The following is an 11,346-nucleotide window of genomic DNA, read 5'->3' as shown; positions in this document are numbered from 1 at the left end:
CTGTGCAGGCACATGAAGTGTATCCAGTGCTGTGCTTTTTTAAAGATTGCTTGCTCCCATTTCTCCAGAGCTGTCCCAAGTTCACAGACTTCACTTTCTCTGTGGAACTTTTCACATAGTAGTCTTATAGGCATTAGATCTTTATGTAGCTCTATGCTAAAAATTAACTGTCACCGTTCTGTTCATGGCAGGAATTCTTGCTGAACAGGTTACTGTATATTCGTCAAGACTTTCTATGGCATTTCAACATTATCCATGGCTATTAAGTCTTCAGATGGAGAGCGATGGAAAGGGATGTATTTGTTCATCAACTAAAGCAGGGTTCCAGACAGTCCTTCCCAAAAGATGCAGCAACCTTTAAAAAATAAATAAATACAAAGGTCAATACAATTAGATTTAGATTAAGAGAAACATTTTACAGGGCCAGTGAGAAAGGAACTCCATGTTACAAGAACCTAGGCTGACACTGAAAACTATTGCTCAGTGTGTCTCTTCTCTCCTCCATTATCTATATATCTAATTCCCAACATGCCCGCTCCGTGCGGATATCTAAATCAGCACATTGGGGACACTTGGGAGGCAGGGAGGTTTTCCTGCACATTTGGGGCAATCCCCATATGTGCAGAAAAATCTGAAAACTTGGAAAAAATATGCGGGGGATATTTAAATCCCCCCCCAAAGTAAAAGAGCGTGCCCTGCGCGGGCATAGGGAATGCTCTGAGAATGGCTTTGCCGCTGCAGCCAGGGAGGGAGAGGGGGAGGGGCCGGGAGAAGGCTTGGCCGGCTGGTGGCTGTAAGCCCCTCAGACCTCACCGCCATCCGGGGGGGAGGGAGAAAGTTTGGTGGGCCAAGCTCAGGCCTCGCAACCACCACTTCCACTGGGGGGAGGGAGAAAGCTCGGTGGGCCGGCCAGACCTTGCCACTGCTGCCGCTAGGGAAGGGGGGAGGGAGAAAGCTTGGCGGGCCGAGTTCAGGCCTCATCGCTGGTGCTGGGGGGGGAGGGAGAAGGCTTGGAGTGGTGTGGGCTGCTTCTTTCTCCTCCCATGGAGCTTCTCCTCCCCCTCCACGAGTATCGTGGGTCCCCCTTCTTGTATATTCTATACTCAAGTGTGGGCTCATCTGCAGATCCTTTAATCCACACACTGGACCCACACTGATAGACAGTTTTGCAAACTTGGGGGGACTCCCATTTCTTTGGCTCATGTGCCCTAGGAAGGACATGTGGAGATAAAAGGGGCAAAAAGCCCATCCATTTCCCTTTCTCCTGGCAAAGGCAGGGTAGGAAGAAAACTGGAAGCTTCTTTTCACCCCTTACAGCAGCAAAGAAGGTGAGTTCTCCCAACTTTGCGACTTTGGTGGTGCACGCATGACCCAGCATGTGTCAGGCATATCATGTAGTTATGTCTTAAGCCTGGAATAACTCTGCATAAGATTGCACTATATATTCCTCAGACTGCACCAGACTGCACTGGAAGGAAAAGGTAAATAAAAAACATCATGATACAACAAGCAGTGTCTGCTGATCAATAGAGACAATGGGGAAGTGTGATTTCTTTAGAGGTGTAGTGGTTAAGAGTAGAGGACTCTAATCCGGAGAACTGGGTTTGATTCCCCACTCCTCCACATGAAGCCTGCTGGGTGACCTTGGGCTAGTCACAGTTCTCTCAGAGCTCCCTCAGCCCCACCTATCTCACAAGGTGCCTACTGTGGGGAGAGGAAGGGAGGGCGATTGTAAGCCACTTTGAGATTACTTACAGTAGAGAAAAACACAATATAAAACCCAACTCTTTGTCTTCTTCTTCTTAATATAGTTCATGCTCCCTACCTTTCTCAACTAACCTATACAGAATCCACAAGACCAATTTCCCTTTCACTTCTGCTGTTCCACTACACTATGAACTGACAAAATCATATCAAGCCTCAACTCACCTATTACCACTTCTGCTAATGCTGAACAGATTTCACATGCAAAATACAAGACATGTATTAGACAAAAATGTGCATTGCTTGTTTCCCCCCATAAATTATTCTACCTATAGTAAATGTGCAGGTCATGGTTCTCCCAGTCATTGGACTTTCAGAACTATGGTAAATTATTTTCCTTGATTACTATCCTGCCTAGCCAGCCTTTTTTCAATTTTGAAAACTGATCACACGTGCCATTCCTACTGCCTGCTCTTCCTTCTTCAAGCTAAATATAACCAGCTCCTTCTCTGTGCTAAATATAGATAGTTCCTTCCATCTTTTCATAGTTTGTCAGAATCCATCTTTAACACCTCAGTTTGGACTAGGGTTGCCAAGTCGGATCAGCGCTGGAGCGGGGGACTCCAGTGTTGCTCTGGGAGTGCGCGCGTGCCGCAACCACGTCGCCCGGAAGTGACGCAACCATGCCGGGCACGCTGGGGGCGGGGCCACGTCCATCCGAGGGGAAACCATTGAGTTTTCCCTCGGATGACCGTGGCCCCGCCCCCAGCATGCCCGGCGTGGTCACATCACTTCCAGGTAACGTGCACGTCGGTTGCTTTGGGGGTGAGGTTCCCCCCGGGGCCCGATCCGGCGGCGGTGGGGAACGAGCCTCTGGGGTGGGGTTTTCCCCGCCCCCTGGGGGGGCTTGGCAAGTCTACCTCCAGACCACTAGTTAAGTTGCTTCTCCCAAGCCCTGCTCTCCATGCCACTACCAGCAGAGGTGAGATGAGTAGCAACCTAAGAAAGGTGTTTTGTTTTTTGAGCTGGTGCCTCAGCTTTGGGGTACTCTCCCCTTTGAAGGTTGCCCAATGCCTGCTTTACCATCTTTAAGTTGGCAGACCAAAACATTTCTCTTCACTCAAACTTTTAATGGAAGGATTATCCATCTTTTTAAAATTGTTTTTATACCCTACTTCTTATTTTTAGGCTGTTTTATAAAAACCATTATATGTTCCTTGCAGAAATTGTTTTTTTTAGGCTTCTGAATATTACTTTTATGCTGTTTTTTCCTTTGCTGTTTGCTTCCTGGTGTTAATTTTTGTTCTTTATTGTATATTATTTTAGTGTTGTTTTTAGTTTGTGAGTAGGATTGCCAGCAAAACTCTAAGTTGCAGTGCCAGCATTTTGGGGGTGGAGACTGAAAAAACAGCACTCCATGATGATGTGACATCACTTCCAGCTAGGAATCCAGAAGAGACATCATAGCATTGCATGACACTCTTGGAATTTCCAAGATCTCTAAACCATAGAGATTAGGAAAATTCCTGAAGCATCACACAAAGTGTCAATGCTACTTCCAGGAAATGATGTTGCCACATCATGCAGTGTCTGCCCCCATTTTCTCCCTGCTGCTCCACTGAGAGCCAGTGGGGATGGGAAGCACTGGTGGAGGTTTTAAATCCTACTTGTGAGCCCCCTTGAAAAGGTCTCTGGAGAATCAGTATATATCTCAGTCTTCCTATGGCTGCTGATGAATAACATAAATCAGCAAAAAGTTGGGAGATCTGATCATAATTTTCAGTGTCACGTGCTGCTTACCCTTTAGACATATGTGTCTTCTGGTTCCACTACTTTTTCCAGCATCCACCAAAGTCTTTTGGAAGTGTGCACAGAACAGCTGTGAGAGGGCTGTTTTTTGAGGTAGAGGTACCAAATTTGCAGCATAGCTGCTGGTGCCTCTTTCTCAATCCCCCCTCCAAATTCCAAAAAGATTGGACCAAGGGGTCCAATTTTATGGGCCCCAGAAGATGCCCCATCCTACATTATTTCCAAGGAAGGGGGAGGGAGGAGGAATGGTGGTCCTTTTAAATGTGTTCTCCAAGCCATGCAACTCCACAGCGAGTGAACTCCAAAGGCAGCCCCATTAAATGCCTTCTCCAAGCTGAGAGTCCACTCCAAAAGCATTTAAAGGGACTGAGAGCCCTTTAAATGCCCTTTTACTGTGGGTATCTGGCAGCCCTGAAAAATCCAGAATATTTTCAGAATTTTGGGGGTTGGACATTTTTGGATAGCCAAATAAGTAGCCCACTCACTAACTGGCTGAAAAAATATCCAGAAAATACCGATACAGTATTGGGGGGGTGGGGGTTCTGGCTCAGTTTTTCCAAATGCACTCCCCTAATGTCCACTTATACTTTTATTTAGAAATAAACTATCAGAGACATGATACAAGAATAGAATTTCATTAAATTTCCAAATCTTTGCTTTTCAGAACAATGGACATTACCTGCATCTTCTTGACATTTACCGTACATGATTATCTTGAAGCTTCCTAGGAGGGAGAGAGAAACACAAAAAGAATTAAGAAAAAGTTTTCTATCTATGGATAATTGTGCATAGAGAAATCTTTTCAAATTACCTACAATGACTAAAGAGATTGCTGCAATTGTTTGTTAGGAGAAACATGAACAAGTTAATTATTCTACAATATCTAATCTGCCATACCATGTAAGTATCTGTGAAGTAGAGCACACTACGAAGAAGTCTGAAAACAGTAAATATGATGGGGGGGAGCAGCAAACAAAAAGAAATTAAACAGTGTGACATATAAACAGATATAAAAATTCCTTTTTATTTTCTTGTGCTATGTGTGACAATAACAGCTAGAGCTGAAGCCCCCCCCCCCCCAAGTCCTTCCAAAGTTATTATGGTGTACCAAAATTTATCATCATATAGCTCTAGATGTTCTCACTGTGGCAAACAAAGAAACTGACATTAAAAACATTCTTTCAAATGCTTCTGTTGACCCCCTCTGCCTTTCTCAGACCTTTCATCCCAAATACCTCAAGTGTAAAAAAGAAATTAGTTGATTTTACTAGGCTGTTAAGTGGTTCTCAACCTACCCAAAGCAGGACACATTTTTAACCCTGCTATACTTATTTTGGGACCACTTGCAAAGTATTCCCACTCTGTGTTCCCTATTAAATACAGAAATCTCATATCAGATAATACTAAAATGAGTTAATATTTTTATTTTTCATGTTCAATATTGATCATTGCCCAGAACTACTGAGGAAGGGGCTGCATCTCATGGCCATTTCAGTCACCATGCAGAGGCCATTAGGCATCCAAGTGCATCCTCAGCCAGCCCCACAGAAGTTGACATATAAGATCAGATTTTTACATTTATTATTAAAAAAATTCAATGACATGCCTAAAATTATAATTTCAGAACATTACAAACTATAACCTTTAGTCAACAAATTTATTCATTGTATTCCACTATATATTGCTATCATTATATCTCAATTTAGCTGACACACCAATTGTCCATATTCTCTGAAAATATTCTGAAATTCTGATTTCTTCCATTTCACTGCTAACCAAATTATTATCTAAGAAAGAAAATTTATTACCAGATCCAAATGAATTTATCCAAACCATCCTTGAAAATAATTTAATAAAAGATTATTAGGATTATAAAGAGGCACATCATTTCACAAATTACCCAATTTATTTCTCTTAAAACTTTATAATATTCTACACACTTCTCATAATATGTTATAATTAAGGGCCAACTCCAAAATCAATTGGCTTTTATTAGTGATGTTTTGAGTGTGTAACTCTGATAGACAGATGTATAATGGAAGTGTTTCGTAGATGTGGAAACTCATTCACCACAACCAGGAATATTGACCAACAGTTCCTCTGCATGCTCAGAATAACAAAATAGGATATACCCAATAGGGACTACACCACTTCAGATTATAACTGAGGAACTAAAGATGGTGTTAGGAAGGGAACAGTATAGGATTGATGGTGTGGATGTATGAGGAAAAACTTGAAGCAATTTTTGGTTGTGCAGAGTTTTCTTGAAATGAAACTACTGTTTATTAATGACAGGAAAACAACCATAATATAGTTTGATTGTTGATTAGGTTACCTGCTTGTTATGCATAATTGAAACCTGGCTTCCTTCTTGGGTGATGCTCAGAACTTCATAGATACAATTATGACTATGAAGCTATTCAAGTAGCTTCAGGCAGAGGTGTCACACGCTAATCTCCTTTGCTTGAATTAGCTTTAATCAATTACATCCTCTAATGTTTCTAGGAAAGGTACCTATAACCAAATGTCTGACGGATTCATTAAGGCCCACATTGGCAAATTAGGACTATTCATGATGGACTTGATAAAGTTGTCACTTAGAGAAAGTGATAATGACTCATTCCCTTCTAAATAAAACCATTATGGTCACTAGTTTGTTTGTGTTTTTTTTAACTCGTCTGGTAGCCTTTTCTGAGGACATTTAAGGAACCTGTATTTGCAACCAAACCGCTGGAATTTCTGGATAACACATAAAGACAAACAGCTGGCTTCTGACCTGATTTGTTGATCTGGGGAACTTTGGTTGCCTTGGTGACTGGCGTTTTTCTGTAAGAGAATGAGAAAATATTTCTTTATTAATATTATTTGTCTTTTACATAGAAGGTCTTTTAGGTATCAGATTCTATATGTTTGAACAATCTATATACTATTAGCCACTTGTGGCCACTATCTGTGGATATCTAAATCCATGGATCAGGGACACACGGAGGCTAAACAGGTCTTTCGGCACACTTGAAGGACTCCCCAGTTATGCAGAAAAATCTGAAATGTTTAAAAAAATACCCGGGGGATAAATTCTCCTGAATTAAATAAAGCATCTCTGCATACACAGACAATGCACTTACTGTTCTGCAGCTAGAGAAGGGGCCAGGGCTTGCTATTGCAGCAGCGACAGAGCATGGAAGCTGCCAGTGGGCCCAGCCATGGATGTGAAGCCCAGGAGCTGCCAGTAGGTCTGGCCATGACTGCAGTGGAGCCTGGGAGCTGCTCTGAGCCCAGCTGCAGTGGTGGAACCTGGGAGATGCTCCAGGCCTGGCCAAGGATGTTGTAGAGTACAGGAGTTGCCGGCAGGCCTAGCCATGGTGGTGGTGGAGCCTGGGAGCTGCTCTGAGCCTGGCCGTGGCAGTGGAACCTGCAAGTCACTCCAAGCCAGGCTGCAGTGGTGGAGCCCGCAAGCTGCTCCAAGCCCGGGTGCAACAGTGGCAGAGCCTGGTAGCAGTGGCAGAGCGTGGCCACCATTCCAAGCTTGGCCATGTCAGCAGTGGAGACTAGCAGCCCCTCCAGGCTTGGAGCAGCTCCCAGCCACCAACACCTCTGTGGCCAAGGGAGTTGCACCAGAAGGCAATGGTGGGGGAGTGGGATTCTTCCCCATTAGTTTTGCAGGGGCCCCACTTGTTTGTATTTGCTGATGGAAAACCACACACCCCCAACAATGTAATATTTCAATAGACTTAGAAAGTTATAGCTCCGCCTATGGCTGAATTATAATCACATATCTAACAAACAGAAACATTTTAAAATGACTTAATTTGTGCTGGATTTTACCCTGCACTTAAAATTAAAGTGACCAAAGATGCTCTGAACACAATTTGATTCACAGACTGTAACTTCATTTTAGAGAAAACCTTAAACTCCTCTGCCACTGGTAAAAAAATTTAAATAGAATATAACTTTCCCACCACAGTGGCACAGGGGACATCCAAGAGCAGCATTTCAGGGGTCATTTTGACCTAGTGTGCTAAAAACCAGCAAAATACTAAAGCCAGTCAGAAGTACAATCCCCTTCTTGAAAGCTGCCAGAACAACTTCTTCTGTCCATTAAAAAAGTACTGAACATTCCAGATACATACAATTCCTTTGGCTAGCTGCTATAAGCCAAGAAGGGCATGGACATTATGAGTACAGGGCAAAGCACATGGGGAGGGGCTTGAATGAGTACGCTGTGAATCTTGTTCCCTCTTTCATGTCTGTTTGAAGACACTAGCTACTATGCTCTCTCCACCTAGGCACCTTCACCCGAATATGGGCACAGCGCACACGGATAGGCTTTTTATCCCCGTGGCTAAGAATGTTTAAAAAGCAGCACTTCCAATAGCTGCAACAAAGCCTGTGTGTGAAGGCACTGGGCCCACAGGCACACACAACAGCAGGGCCAAAATTACTGGTCTCAGACGGAGGTGGGCACATGCCACTCCCTTTCTATGCTGTGGTGCATTCAAGGCTTACTTGTCTCCTCCACTTTCCTCCATTTCCTGGTGGCCTGTCACATGGCAGCTGGTCTTAAATGGGTGCTCTTCTAAAGGCAGCGACAGTCCAGCTGAACCAGGAAGAGATGTCTTTTGAAGACTGACTTATATCTCTCTCTGTCTCACAAGGCACTTGGCCTCTATGGTGGGAGGGAGGGAATCACATTCAGCTTTAAAACAGATCTTATACTCTGTTACTGCTCTCTTTAACAACTCAGAGTAACTAAAAATGATTAATTAGCATGCATGTTTATACCCCCCCACACACACTCAATGCAGGACACCCTGTACACTGAGATAGTGAATCACTACAAGACAGTCTTCTTGCTTGGTTCCTCAAAACACACACAATAGTTATAAAAATAGACCATGCAAATGAAGCGAGTACGACGTCAGCAGCCAGATGAGCGTGGGTGATCAGATAAGGTTCTGTAGTTGCAAAGAGCAAACAGTTAAGGAGAACAGTTGCCTTTTTTATTGCTGTTCTTGCTTTCTTCTATTGCCCCCCAAATCAGCCACTTGCAATGTGTTGATAAATGACACCTGACAAGAACTATTTGCAAGTTTCCTACAAACTCAGGAAGCAGCAGTTTGTTGAAAACTGAAGGTACAGTGGAGGTGTCATTAAAATGAAGGCAGTATAAAACCCAAATATAGCCAAGACTACCCACTGGGTATGACTATATGCATATATTTAGCCAGCCTAACACTTGTGTGTGTTTTTTCATTTTTGGTGTGTGTGTGTGTGGTTTTTCTTTTCATAACTCACCTTAATGCAAAACAGCATCCAGGTTTTAAACTATACAGTTGTCTCTTTTCAGTTCCAATACACAACAATATCTTTGTGGGGCTCCTGAGTTCAGTGACATTTGTGTATACTACTCTGCATCACTGAATTCCATAGTAGCAATAGGTCCTACACATGTTATTTTTAATTTATAAATCAGTTTTTTTTAAATGTGGAAAGGTGTTCTAGAAAAACAAACAACAATATTAATAATGGACACTTCTGGAGCTCTTTATTAAAACAGCCAGATAGAGAGGTTAATTGAAGTAATAACTACTTCTAGCCTGACTAATTCCACTGCTTGCACCAAGGACAAATTTCTTATCATCAACAAGTAAGACGGGTCCCCACCCCCAGATTATACCATGCTACAAACAGACAGAGAAGCAGCAAGTAGAATATATTCTACCAGAGCCCGCAATACTCGCGGGGGGCAGTCGTTCTCTTTCTCCGTTCTCTCTCTTCCCCCCAGTCTCTCTCTGTCTGTCTCTCTCTCTTCCCCCCCCAGTGTCTCCCCCCTTCTCTCTCTGACTGGCTCATGTGTACACAAACCTCCCCCTCCCCCCCAAGTACCCCCGGAGCGCTGATTTAGCGATCTGCACTCACGGGGGCAACTTGGCTATTAGATATATAGATTCTACCAGAGTCATCTGAAGATGCTGATTTTCTTCACTGGAGTCTATCCAATGTATCTTCATTGCCTCCTGTACAGGGGTCTTGTATTTAGTTACTTAAAAAAATACAGGGGTCTTTGTACTATGAGAATTTGGATTATGATACGGACAAGTAGAAGAGAGTCCTGCCATGAACCTGTATAAACATACACACTCAACAAGCACAAGAGGTCTCAAACATGAAAAGTAGGATGGAAGTAATATGTATTATGGAAATACAAAATAAGAAATACATTAACCTATATAATAAATAAGCATTGGAACACATACACTCATAAAAATACATCATGTTTGAACATTAAATCTATGTGTCACCCAGGGTATAAAATGCACAGCACTGGCCATACAACTTTCAATTATGGACAAAATATAAAATGAAAAGTATTCAAAAATACAATTCACGTTAATGCCCATAAAATCGCAGTGTCACTGGCAAAAGATACTCACAACCCAATGAACACAATTCCCTACAATGGCTATACAATTTTCAATCACTGACAATATTGAATTATTTAAAAAAATAGTACTCCACAACAGCTGTATGTTCACAACAAGAAGAAAAAAATGACCACACTGCATTATGGAATGCTAGCTGACTCCATTTTGACAAGTTCTTCCTCTGACTATACATAAGCCTATAACAATCAAACTTGAGTCTTTTTGAGAGTGGAGTGTGCGGCTGGCAACAGCCCCTCTCCCTTTCTGCTGAAAGATTTAAAGGGCCCTCTGGCTGATTGAAAGACCATATGATCCCTGCCGATCAGCTGAAGCCCTTTAAAACTCTGCAGGAGGGGAGGGAGACAGGTGGCCACGGCTTGGGGTTGGGGGCATCCCTACCCATCCCCAGAGCACCCCCCAAATCCCCCCACCAGAGCAACAAGGGAACCTGGCAACCCTGTATACATATCAAAAGTCAAGAGAGCCACACTAGGTCCAACTATCACTCCTGCACTCCACGTGCTCCCAATATCAAGAATTGCCAAGAGAAAATAAATGCATGAGAATCCAGTTCATGTCCATTCTGCTTCCTCTCTCTTATCCTGTCTTCTTCCTCAGGTAGGAGACAGAAAACTCTCAATGGGACTCTCAATCCGGGAGCACATCCAGCCTGTGCTAAAGGCGTTGCACTGGCTGCCTATAGCATACTGGATTTGCTTCAAGGTGCTGGTTCTTACCTTTAAAGCCCTTCATGGCCAGGGTCCGACATACCTGAGGGACCACCTTTCCCCATATATGCCCCGGAGAGCACTGCGTTCAGGGACCCAGAAACAACTGATCCTCTCAAGTGTTAAGGAGGCCAGGTTGGCAACAACTAGAGCCAGGGGCTTTTCGGTGGTGGCTCCACTCTGGTGGAACAAGCTCCCAGAGGAGATCAGGGCCCTGCGGGACCTTTTACGGTTCTGCAGGGCCTGTAAAATGGAGCTCTTCCACCAGGCCTTTGGAGCCGCCGCCACCACCAGTACCACCACAATAATCAACAGTGCTATTAGTAATAACTGAACCAAGGTAGAAGCCCTGACCCACAGGACCCAGTGACTACTGCCTGGCCCAGCCTCCCCCCCATCTCCCCACAATCACAGCGGACCAATAGAATTAAAGTAAATAGTGGAATTGCTAGCACTTTAATATTGTCTGATTTTAATATTGTTTATACTATCATATTGCATTAATATTTTTATGTACTGTTTTATGTATTGTGATAACTTTTACCTGGTTGTGAGCCGCCCTGAGCCAGCCTAGGCCAGAATGGGAGGGATAAAAATCAATAAAATAAAATAAATAAAATAAGAAAACAACTGGACTAGCTTGCATTGCAAAAAAACAACTGCATTGCAAAAAGATTTGC

This window comes from Gekko japonicus, unplaced genomic scaffold (genome assembly GCF_001447785.1).
Source record: "Gekko japonicus isolate JY-2015 unplaced genomic scaffold, Gekko_japonicus_V1.1 scaffold114, whole genome shotgun sequence".
Classification (NCBI taxonomy): Eukaryota; Metazoa; Chordata; class Lepidosauria; order Squamata; family Gekkonidae; genus Gekko; species Gekko japonicus.
Note: the sequence above shows the minus strand (reverse complement) of the source record.